This window comes from Capricornis sumatraensis, chromosome 4 (assembly GCF_032405125.1).
Source record: "Capricornis sumatraensis isolate serow.1 chromosome 4, serow.2, whole genome shotgun sequence".
Taxonomy (NCBI): domain Eukaryota; kingdom Metazoa; phylum Chordata; class Mammalia; order Artiodactyla; family Bovidae; genus Capricornis; species Capricornis sumatraensis.
The window spans coordinates 353041-365942 of NC_091072.1; positions in this window are offsets into that span (position 1 = coordinate 353041).

A 12902-nucleotide genomic window follows, 5' to 3' on the forward strand; every position below is an offset into this window, starting at 1 on the left:
TTCATCACCATCTCCCGGAGTTCACTCAGACTCACGTCCATCGAGTCAGTGATGCCATTCAGCCATCTCATCCTTGGTCGTCCCCTTCTCCTCCTGCCCCCAAACCCTCCCAGCATCAGAGTCTTTTCCAATGAGCCAACTCTTTGCATGAGGTGGCCAAAGGACTGGAGTTTCAGCTTTAGCATCATTCCTTCCAAAGAACACCCAGGACTGATCTCCTTCAGAATGGAATGGTTGGATATCCTTGCAGTCCAAGGGACTCTCAAGGGTCTTCTCCAACACCACAGTTCAAAAGCATCAATTCTTTGGCGCTCAGCTTTCTTCACAGTTCAACTCTCACATCAATACATGACCACAGGAAAAACCATAGCCTTGACTAGCCGGACCTTAGTTGGCAAAGTAATGTCTCTGCTTTTGAATATACTATCTAGGATGGTCATAACTTTTCTTCCAAGGAGTAAGCGTCTTTTAATTTCATGGCTGCAATCACCATCTGCAGTGATTCTGGAGCCCCCAAAAATAAAGTCTGACACTGTTTCCACTCTTTCCCCATCTTTTTTCCATGAAGTGATGAGACCAGATGCCATGATCTTCGTTTTCTGAATGTTGAGCTTTAAGCCAACTTTTTCACTCTCCTCTTTCACTTTCATCAAGAGGCTCTTCAGTTCTTCTTCCCTTTCTGCCATAAGGGTGGTGTCATCTGCATATCTGAGGTTATTGATATTTCTCCTGGCAATCTTGATTCCAGCTTGTGCTTCTTCCAGCCCAGCGTTTCTCATGATGTAGTCTGCACAGAAGTTAGATAAGCAGGGTGACAATATACAGCCTTGACGCACTCCTTTTCCTATTTGCAACCAGCCTGTTGTTCCATGGATGTACATATATTCCCTCCCAAGCCTCCCTCCACCTCCCGCCTGATCCCATCCCTCTGAGCTGTCACAGAGCATGAGGCTGAGCTCTGTGTGTTATGCAGCAGCTCCCCAGTTGCTGTCTGTTTTACACATGGTCGTGTGTATATGTCAAGGCTACTCTCTCAACTTGTCCCTCCCTCTCCTTCCCCCACTGAGTCTACAAGTCTGATCTCTGTGTCTGTGTCTCTCTTCCTGCCCTGCAGATAGGTTCCTCAGCCTAACATTTTGCTGGATTCCATATATACAAGTGTGTACATGTTTATGATTTGGCGATGAAAGGTAAAACTCTGTCTTTATACAAATACAAACAAATAAATAGCAAATTGTGCCCTGAGAAGCTTGTGGTCTGTTAAAGAAAAGAAAAAAGCGAATGTGGGAGTATAATGTATTATGGAATGTGGTAAAGATTTGAATCAAACTCTGCAGGGGCATGAGAAGCAATGGTTAGGCCTGGGGAGATGAGGACAAAAGGCGGCTGCTGATGGAAGCTTGAGGATGTAGGGAGGAAGTAAGGAAGGCTGAGAGGGGCTTGATATGCATTCTCTGTTGAGACCAGTGCACTGTCAACTGCATTCAGGCATCCCCGGTTGCTCAGTGGGAGAACCCGCCTGCAGTGCAGGAGGTGTGGGAGACCTGGGTTCAATCCCTGGGTCAAGAAGATCCCCAGGAGGAGGGCATGGCAACCCACTCCAGTATTCTTGCCTGAGGAAATTCCATGGACAATGGAACCTTGTGGGCTACAGTCCATAGGTTGCAAAGAGTCAGACATGACTGAAACAACTTAGCACACACACATGCATGCCCTGAGTGCAAGCCATGAGGGAAGTGACATAATATTCAGTGCTGGGCAAGCAGGTAGAGGGTCATAAAGTAAGGGCCGTGTGTGCTCCTTTTAGGCACAGTTACATGTATGTATATATACATGTACATGTATGTTGCATCCTGGAATCCTTGAAGTATTTAAATGGGAAGAGCGTCATCAAATTTGCCTTCATAAAATATCACTCTAACCACAAAGTGAATAGAATTAGAACAAAAGAAGACAGAGGCAGAGTGTCCACACTGAGTCTCCTGTAGGAATCTGGGTGGGAAGTGAAGGCGGCCTCCACACCAGCGGAGCTGCTGAGTGCAAAGAAAGGGGTAGAGTCAAGAGGTGTTCAGGAAGGAGGACCAGGCTTAGAGATATGAGAACCACTCAGGAGATGTGCAGGACGACGCCCAGATTTCTGGCCTGTAGTTGGTGGTAGGATTCCTAAATGGAGACGGTGGAGAGTGATGGCAGAGGAGGAGGGAGGGGGGCAGCTCAGCGGGAAAGGTTGATTTAGTTTGGGACATGTTGCATTGAAGATGCTTGTGTAATCTGAATAAATGTGTTAACAGGGCCGCTGGAAGATCTGACTTCAAGCCTGAGCACCGATATGAGCCCGAAACACATTTGTGGAGACCTTTTGGTATGGAGTTACAGTCTGAAAACTGGAGTCACTCTGGGGAAAGTGAATAAAATTGGACTAGAAATGGATCCCAACAAATCTAAATAGTAGGGGATGAGAGGAAGGGGTGGGGAAGAAGAAGGCCAGAGACAACGTTTAGAACGAGTCGCCCTGGGGCCTTCCCCGGTGGTCCAGTGGCTCAGACTCGGCACTCTCACTGCGGGGGCCAGGCTTCAATCTCAGCAGGGAGCTAGATCCCGCATGCTGCAGCTGAGAATTCCCAGGCCACAGCTGAAAAATCCTGCTTGCTGTAACTGAGACCCAGGATGGCTAAATGCATAAAGAAATGTAAAAAATATTTAAAAAGAAGGAATGAGTAGCCTTGAGGCTGGAGGAAAACCAGGGGAAGATGGCATCACAGAAGTCAAGTAGAGGTTCCCAATAATGGAACGACCAAAATAGTAACTGCTGCAGAGCAGCCAAGGGAAAGAAAAAGGAAAAAAAAAAAAAACAAAACAAAACACCATACCCCCAACTAAAATAGCTCCTGGATTGAAACAAAACCATCACAACAGAAACACATGTTGAGGCTGCGTCTGTGCACTGTTTGTCCAAAACAAGTATTCTTTGTTTTTTGTCTTTTAATACTTGTTAATTCTTTATTCAGTTTTTAAAGTTATGCCCCACTTACAGTTATTATGAAACATAGGCTATATTTACTGTGTTGTACAATGCGTTCTTGAGCCCATCTTACACCCTACAATTTGTACTTCCTACTCCCCTACCCCCATATTGCCCCTCACCTCTTCCCCACTGGTAACCACTAGTTTGTTCCCTGTATCTGTGAGTCTGCTTCTTTTTTTGTTATATTCACTAATGCATTGTATTTTTTATATTCCACATATAAGAGATAACATACAGTATTTGTATTTCTCTGACTTATTTCATTTAGCATAATGCCTTTCAAATCTTTTCATTTTTGCTACAAACAGCAAAATTCTGTTCTTTTTAATGGCTGTGTAGTATTCCATTGCATATATACATCCATCTTCATCATCCATTCATCTGCTGATGGACACGTAGGCTGCTTCCATGCTAAGACGTGTATCTCTAAGGGAAGGACAGAGAATTGGAGCAATGAAAAGATGCAAAGTCCTTGAGACCAGAGACACCACCAGAGTTGCTAACTGCTATAAACTTCTTGAACAGTCCTGGCACATAATAGTCACTCACTGAATTCATTCACTGGATGAGTGTGTAAACAAGATAGGAAAGACTTGAGGATATCTATGTATCGATGAGGAAAACAGACCCCGTGTAGATGGTGGCTTCTAGCAAGGAAGAACAGACTTAGAGCTCGCTGGCAGGAGGCGAGGCGAGGGCTCTGAGACTGAGCACTCACCACACACCTTGGAAGTGAGGCCTCTCCTCTCCCAGACTGGTGTGCAGAGGATGGTCAGTAACGGCAAGAGAATCTCAGTGCAGTTCCTCCAGGAAGCTGAGGGGAGTGGTGTCTGGAGTGGACACTTCTTCAAAAATTCCTAGATCGTGTGGTTACAAAGGCAGCATGTCCTAAACCAGAATACTCCTGAAAAGTGACATAAATAATTCAGCTAATTAAGTGTGTAATTGAGGTGAAAGGGCTGAGCTACTTGAAATAATAGCCTCAATTCTGTATTTGAGATGTTGAGGAGAACTGTTTTTTTCACTGACAAAATGCTTTGCCAGTCTCAGAGTTAATCTTGCTGACTGCTTCTTTCAATACCCTGTTTGAGGTAAGTTAGCTCTCTGTTAACCTTAATCGAAAGAGCCTGTCTCAGCAGGAAGGACACTCAATGAGAAAGAGAGAATCCAATTCAGACCTCATAGCTGTCCACCCCAAGTCCTTTTCCAAAAGCCACCCGTTCTTTTCTGTAGATGAAGAAATACCAAGATTGACTTAGCACAGAACTTGTGGCTAAAGGTTGAGCTGCCAGAATTTAGCTATAAATTCCGTGGTTATTATGTAATTTATAGCACCATATTTTCTAGAACAGACACTTGACTTGCTCTAGCTTCCTTGAAAAGTTTTTTTTTTTTTAATGAGTTGTTTTAAAACCACTAGAAGGTAAAGAAAGCTGTCCCTGCCTAGCTCCTGTTACACCTCCAAGCGTGTGCGTGAAATGTGAAGCAGACTTTGTTTCACATGCTGGTGCATCCAGTCTCAGTCTCTCCGAGACTGATTTTGCACACAAGGCAGCTCCCAAGGAAGCTGCTGTTCCTGATTACGCATCAGTATTTGGGGGGAGGGGGTGCTTGCAAGAGGCTGAAATCCCTGTGCCGCCTCCTTTGGGGAGCAGGCTGGTAGGGTTTGCACGTCTGTGTGAGTGCACTCCTACCTGCAGTGGGGCTGAGGGAAGGCAGCCTGCACTGCTTTGCTGCTGTTACTGTTGTTTGGCACTAAGTGGCGTCACCTTCTGTGACTCCAGGGACTGTGGCCCTCCAGGCTCGTCTGTCCCTGGGATTTCCTAGTCAGAATTTCTGGAGGGGGTTGCCATTTCCTTTTCTAAGGGGTCTTTCAACCCAGGGATGACACCCACAGCTCCTGCAATGCAGGCAAGTACTGAGCCACCAGGGAAGCCCCTGTGCTCATGATACTTGGCCCTTTTTCATAAGATATGATGACGAGGTTATCAGATGTTTTATGTTATCCATACCTTAAAAGCTTCCCTTGAGTTTTATTGAGATATAATTGACATATAACATTGTATAAATTTAAGATATACTTCATGCTTTTATCTACTAGTTCAGTTCAGCTGCTCAGTTGTGTCCAACTCTTTGTGACCCCATGGGCTGCAGCACACCAGGCCTCCATGCCCATCACCAACTCCTGGAGTTTACTCAAACTCATGTCCATTGAGTTGGTGATGTCATCCAACCATCCAAACGCCATCTGCTTCTCCTCCTGCCTTCAGTCTTTCCCAGCATCAGGGTCTTTTCCAATGAGTCAGTTCTTCACATCAGGTGGCCAAAGTATTTGAGCTTCAGCTTCAGCATCAGTCCTTCCAATGAATATTCAAGGTTGATTTCCTTTAGGATGGACTGGTTTGACCTCTGTGCAGTCCAAGGGAGTCTCGAGGAATATATATATTCCAAACCAAAAGTTTCATTTGTATTCATAACCTCACTTAGTTACAATTTTTTTTCTTGTGATAACTTTTAAGATCTTCCAAATATACAATATTTTGAAAAACTGCTTTCAAATATACCATACCGTATTGTTAACTATAGTTGCCATACTGCACATTACATCTCCAGGAATTACTTATCTTATAACTGGAATTTTACACCTTTGACCACTCTCACCATTTCCCCCACTCCCGAGCCCCCGCCTCTTCAACCACCAATCTGCTCTGTCTCTGTGAGGTGGATTTTCTGGATCCCATGTGTAGTGAGATCAGACAGTGTTTGTCTTCCCTAACTTTTTTCACTTAGCATAGTGCCCTCAACATTTTATCTAGTTTCTTTTTCTGTTCGCTCATACCATCATGGATTTAGGTTGTCCCCATGTCCTGGCTATTGCGAGTAATGTCACAATGATATCCTTTTAGGACGGTGATTTCGTCTCCTTCAGATATACACTCAGAAGTGGGGTTGCTGGATCATACGGTACTTCTGCTCGTAATTTACTGAGGAACCTCCATATTGTTTTCCACAACGGCCTCACCAGTTGGCATTCCCGCCAGCAGTGCACGAGAGTTTCCTTTTTTCCCCCACATTCTTGTTAGCACTGAAAATCTTTCTTGATGATAGCTCTTCTAAAGAGCGTGAGGCACTGTCTCTTTGTGGTTTTGATTTGCAGTTCCTGATCGATAGTGATGTTGACTATCTTTCTGTGTACCTGTTGGCCTTTTGAAGATTTTCCTTGGAAAAATGTCTGTTGAGGTATTTTGTACATTTTTAATGGCATGTTTTCTTTGCTGTTGAGTTGTGTGAGTTCTTTGTATATTTGGCTGTTAACTCTTCATCAGATGTGTGCTTTGCAAATATTTTCTCCCTTTCCCTAAGTTTCTTTTTCATTTGTTGATCACTTCTTCTGCTGTTGCCCTGTAAGCCTTTGATTCCCCTGCCTTTTTCTTTCTTTCTCTTTAAACTGGTAGATAAACAGACAGGTGAGGAGAGGCAAGTCATACAAGTACAGGTTTAGATTGTGTTGTAATTATTTAAAACTTGATATTTTGTTCACCATGGACTTTCTGCATCGATTTTGATTTTAAAACATTGCATTATCATGTTTAATTTGATATACGTGTGTTTTGGGCATTCCTTTCCTTAAACTTTATGCTCTGTGGAAGTGCCATACTACCTTCAGTCTATTCTTTGCCTAATAACCCAGAATGTATTTATTAAAGCTTTGCTTTCCTCTCTACAGTAGGTTTTGTGTTGTTGTTGTTGGTGGTGATACAAACTTAAAACTACTGCATGGCCAGGCCACTTTGAGACAAGAACAAGATAGCAAATGGTTGTGATCCAAGATAGCTTTTACTTTCGGAAATTTTCAGACTACTTGAAACTAAGTCTGATGACTTGATGTGAGTCGATTAAGTTGGAAATTTTTGGTAAATATTAAAGTAAAAATTATAAAGATTGCACTTCCATGTGGGTTTTGAAGAAGCCCTGAGGTTAAATTCCAAAGAAATAACTAAAAAAATGTTTTGAGCACAGGAAACCACTTAATAATAGATCATCCCTAAAGCCTGTTCCCTGAAGACCCATTTGGGAGATGAATGTTGAGGTGTGTGCATGCTAGGTCACTCCAGTTGTGCTCTTTGCTACCCTATTGACTGTAGCACACCAGGTTCTTCTTTCCATGGGTTCACAGGCAAGAACACTGGACAATACTTCTCTAAGAGAAGCAAGTTCAACCCCTGGGTTGAGAAGATCCCTGGAGGAAGGCATGGCAACCTACTCTAGTATTCAGGCCCGGAGAATCCCATGTGTTTGCAAAAAGTTGGACATGACTGAAGCAACTTTGCATCCATGATATTGAGGTATGTTTGTTCAAAAGATCTCATGATTTAGTTTTATGCTGTATACTTTGGAAGAAGTAAATTCAAATTTGTGTAGTTCACATTATTCTGATGAGAAAAATTATTTATCCATTAAATAGATATGTTCATCATGTTTAAACTTATATCAGAAATGTGTATTTCTTAGAGGATAATGTCTGGTGTATAGATTTTATCCTGTTTTATTAGTCTTGCTATTTAAAAAAGCAATATCCTACTAAGATTGTCTGAGATCATTGTATTAACATGGCCACATGTCTTCATGCCCTTGACATGTCTGATTTGTACAAGTTTTTGTTCATTTTTTGTTGTGACAACTTTTGACTGAATTCAGTTGAGAATCACTGTGTCATTTATTTCTAGAGAGCTAACCATTGCGGGTCTTCTTGATCTGCTACAAACTACAGTTTTTACCCAGTCATAACCGTACACAATAGTCATCAGTCTAACCTATGTTCTCATTTCTCTTGGGAAAATTACCTGAGTGTGGGATTACTGGGTGACATGGTAACTGATTGCTTATTAAAATCTTTACCCAATGCTTTTCAAAATGACTGTACCATTTTTCATTCTTCCCAGGAATGTTCTAGTGGCCTGATGCTTTGCAGCCTGTTTCTTTTGGTTGTTTCAGTCAGAGTGAAAGGTTACTGGGTACATCATTATTTTATTTTTTTACTTTCCTAGCCACAGAGATACAAATTTTGTTATTCACAACAACTGAGCTGAATATTGAACTAGGTGATAATGTAAACTTTTCAATATGATTCTTCTAAGATTATTAAACACATCATACATAAAGTAATGTACATTAGTTATTATCAGGAAAATACCTTTAGCATGTACTTCATAGCTAGAGGCACTACTTATTTTTCTTAAATTCTTGAAGTCAGGTCTTCAAACTTTCAGACAGTAATAGGTATTTATTTGGATGGTGATTTTGTTTCTTAAAATAGTAAGTCAAACCAATAGAAATCTACTCACTATATTTCATTATGAGTGGTGATTTATATGCAATATTATAGACTGCAAATATTACTTTTGTACTGATGTACATAAAAAGTAACTGTATAACTAATTAGTTTTCTCTTGATTATCAAAACTTTTCCTTTGTAATTCTAAGTGTGCTTGGCCTGAAGTGCATTCTGACTACCTGGAAATTTAGCTCATCTCATACTTCAAAACACTGAATAAATGGTAAGTGCTTTTGAAAATACTCTCCTGTGCGTGTTCTGATGGTTTGAGACCAGTCATAAGTTATGTGGCTGTGTCAGGGGCAGGTCTGGTGCAGCATTAGCAACTATTTTGATAAATGATGCAATTTATTGTGCTCTGCTGGTTTTTTAATAGCACTGTACTGCCATGTTGAGTATTTGAGCTATTTTTTTTTATTGATGGAAGAATTGACACTTTAGAGTGGATATACATAAAATAGAAGAAGCTTTGATATATAACTCAATATATTATTGATGTATAATTTTCAATAAGTCTGACTCCCTAAATTCTTTGTGCTTCAATTCTAGAAATAGATAAGGTATACATACATACATACATATATATGCTTTGCTTAAATAGGTACATGTTAGCATAGTATATCCCTTTCATTTTGCTTACTTAGACAATAGCCCCACCTACTCTGAGTAGATGATTTTAAAGAATTCCATTGAAATGGAATGGTGACAATAAATTCATTATTTTGTTTTTTAACCTTTTGATGTAGTGATGATGTTCTACTAAAAAGTGCTATTAAAAGTATGGCTCATGGATGGATATGAGTCCATACATTTGCCTATCTACAATGAAATATGTACAGAAGTTGAGAGCATACATTTTGAAACTTTAAAAGTAGTTTGATATCATCGTGATGTTTAAGGACAATGGTACAGAAATACAGTCCCTGGTGGGTTGGTTGAGCACATGAGCAGGCAGGAATCTAAGCCTTCATTACAGACACTTTGGAAAGCACTGATCTATAACATAATAACACTTCTCTATATTTTTGACTTTGAAATATAGCTTTTATTGATGATTAACATGTACTGGATACTGAGCTAAGTACTTTACAGTGTATCTTATTTGCCCCTTTTACTATTCCTACTGCATGTTAGATCCATTTCACAGAGGAGACAAATCAAAGCAAAAGAAGTATTTTGCTTAAGGTCACACAGTTAGAAGTTGCACATCAAGATATCTTTAGTCCATTGATGATAATTAATGCTGTTATGTTGCTATTATTAAATATGCTTAATGCTTTGTATTTAATGTTTCTTCTGAAGTGTATCCTTCAGATGTGAACATTTTATCGCCCTTCTTTCTTCCCTCCCTTCCCCTCTCCGGTTCCCTCCTTCCTCTCATCTCGGTCTCCTTTCTCCTCTCCGTTTGCGTTCTTTACCGCTGTCCTTCTCTGTCTCCTCCTCCTTCCCCTCCACTCCCCACACCTCGGAAACATTAATACACGTTCCAGGAAAAGCGGAGCTCACTGTCTAGACAAGATTGGGACTTTCCAATCCCTTTCTCTCTTCCCACAGAACACATGAGCCTGCCTTGTATCTTCAATGGACTAAAGAATGTCTCTGCAAATCCATTCTTTGTATGTGGGCTATGTTAAAATCTTCAAGCCAAAAAATTTGTAATAGTTTGCCATTCTTCATACATATTAAAACATGTAAATTATGTACAGAGAAGTCTAATCAAATTTTTAAATTATTTCTATTATAATTATGATTTATTTTAAAAAATTGTTCAGTTCAGGTCAGTCGCTCAGTCGTGTCCAACTCTTTGCAACCCCATGAACCACAGCACGCCAGGCCTCCTTGTACATCACCAACTCCTGGAGTTCACTCAGACTCATGTCCATCAAGTCGATGTTGCCATCCAGCCATCTCATCCTCTGTCGTCCCCTTCTCCTCCTGCCCCCAATCCCTCCTAGCATCACAGTCTTTTCCAATGAGTCAACTCTTCGCATGAGGTGGCCAAAGGACTGGAGCTTCAGCTCTAGCATCATTCCTTCCAAAGAAATCCCAGGACTGATCTCCTTCAGAATGGACTGGTTGGATCTCCTTGCAGTCCAAGGGACTCTCAAGGGTCTTCTCCAACACCACAGTTCAAAAGCATCAATTCTTCAGCGCTCAGCCTTCTTCACAGTCCAACTCTCACATCCATACATGACCAATGGAAAAAACATAGCCTTGACTAGCCGGACCTTAGTCGGCAAAGTAATGTCTCTGCTTTTGAATATACTATCTAGGTTGGTCATAACTTTTCTTCCAAGGAGTAAGCGTCTTTTAATTTCATGGCTGCAGTCACCATCTGCAGTGATTTTGGAGCTCAAAAAAATAAAGTCTGACACTGTTTCTACTGTTTCCCCATCTATTTCCCATGAAGTGATGGGACCGGATTCCATGATCTTCATTTTCTGAATGATGAGCTTTAAGCCAACTTTTTCACTCTCCTCTTTCACTTTCATCAAGAGGCTTTTTAGCTCCTCTTCACTTTCTGCCATAAGGGTGGTGTCATCTCCATATCTGAGGTTATTGATATTTCTCCCAGCAATCTTGATTCCAGCTTGTGTTTCTTCCAGTCCAGTGTTTCTCATGATGTACTCTGCATATAAGTTAAATAAGCAGGGTGACAATATACAGCCTTGATGTACTCCTTTTCCTATTTGGAACCAGTCTGTTGTTCCATGTCCAGTTCTGACTGTTGCTTCCTGACCTGCACACAGATTTCTCAAGAGGCAAGTTAGGTGGTCTGGTATTCCCATCTCTTTCAGAATTTTCCACAGTTTATTGTGATCCACACAGTCAAAGGCTTTGGCATAGTCAATAAAGCAGAAATAGGTGCTTTTCTGGAACTCTCTTGCTTTTTCCATGATCCAGCGGATGTTGGCAATTTGATCTCTGGTTCCTCTGCCTTTTCTAAATCCAGCTTGAACATCAGGAAGTTCACGGTTCACGTGTTGCTGAAGCCTGGCTTGGAGAATTTTGAGCATTACTTTACTAGCATGTGAGATGAGTGCAATTGTGTGGTAATTTGAGCATTCTTTGGCATTGCCTTTCTTTGGAATTGGGATGAAAACTGACCTTTTCCAGTCCTGTGGCCACTGCTGAGTTTTCCAAATTTGCTGGCATATTGAGTGCAGCACTTTCACAGCATCATCTTTCAGGATTTGAAACAGCTCAACTGGAATTCCTTCACCTCCACCAGCTTTATTTGTAGTGATGCGTTCTAAGGCCCACTTGACTTCACGTTCCAGGATGTCTGGCTCTAGATTGATGATCACAACATCATGATTATCTTGGTTGTGAAGATCTTTTTTGTACAGTTCTTCCGTGTATTCTTGCCACCTCTTCTTAATATCTTCTGCTTCTGTTAGGTCTAGACCATTTACTTAGACCCATATAATTTTACCAAATGCATAAACATGATATAAATATGCATAAATATGATATTGAAATATTTATTTTTAAGTTTAGGAAAAATCTCTGCTTCCCTTCTTTTATACTTGCCTCTCTTTATTCTCTCACCCACATACACGCCATTTCTACCAATTTTTTCCTATCCACTTCACAACTCATGTAAACGACTTTTCATCATTTCACGTTTTCTTCATATGCATGTAATCACAAACATATCATCAGAAAATTATGGTATTTTTTTAGAAAAACAAGTTTATATTATTGCATATTTTAAAAATCTCTGCTCATGAAACAGTACACTATGGAACTCTCTCCAAGTCAATCGATAGACATCCAATTCGTTCTTTTAATGGGTGTGTAGGTGTTCTGTGATATAGACGTAAAGTAACTGAGCTCTTCCCGTATTATAGCCGCTCTCTGTTCTTATTCATCTAGTTTGTACTGTGCTATAATAGACATCATCTTACACTTATCTTTAGGTGCTTCTGCCTTTATTTCTGTGACACAGATTACAGAGGAGGGCTCTCTGGGCAAATGAGAATATGTATTTTTAGTCTGAATTGATGTCAAGTATTCTTCCAAAGGCCGGTTATGATACACATTCCCTCTGGCAATAGATGAAAGCAAATCCATGTTACTCCATCTCTGCTAGTAATAGTTGTTATGGAGAGTTTAGAGAAAACACATCTGGTATCCTATCTCAATCTTCTGGGCTTTATTTTGGATTTTATCCATGCTTTGAATGGATATTACTTGCAGCCTTCAAATAGCTTTGTGTCTGTCTTCTAACTACAAGTGCCTGCTGTGTCTTTGTTTTCTGCCCTGGTCTTCAATGCCTTGGCTGATGGTAAGAGTTTTCGTGACTTGCCATCGTGTGCGTTTGCAAGTCGCAAATGCTGGGGCACCGCCACTGGTGATTGCTCCTGCCTCCTATCTCCGAATAGGACAGTCGGGAGGACTTCTCTTCACTTTCCAGGGGGCTCTCCTGCCTGAAGTGGTGACCTTTAGAGCAAAAGTGACCTCTTGGATCGACTTGTTCTCCTTCTTTGTTTCACTCCCCCATCCCCTCAACCCCTGCTCCAAACAGAGCTGCCTGCA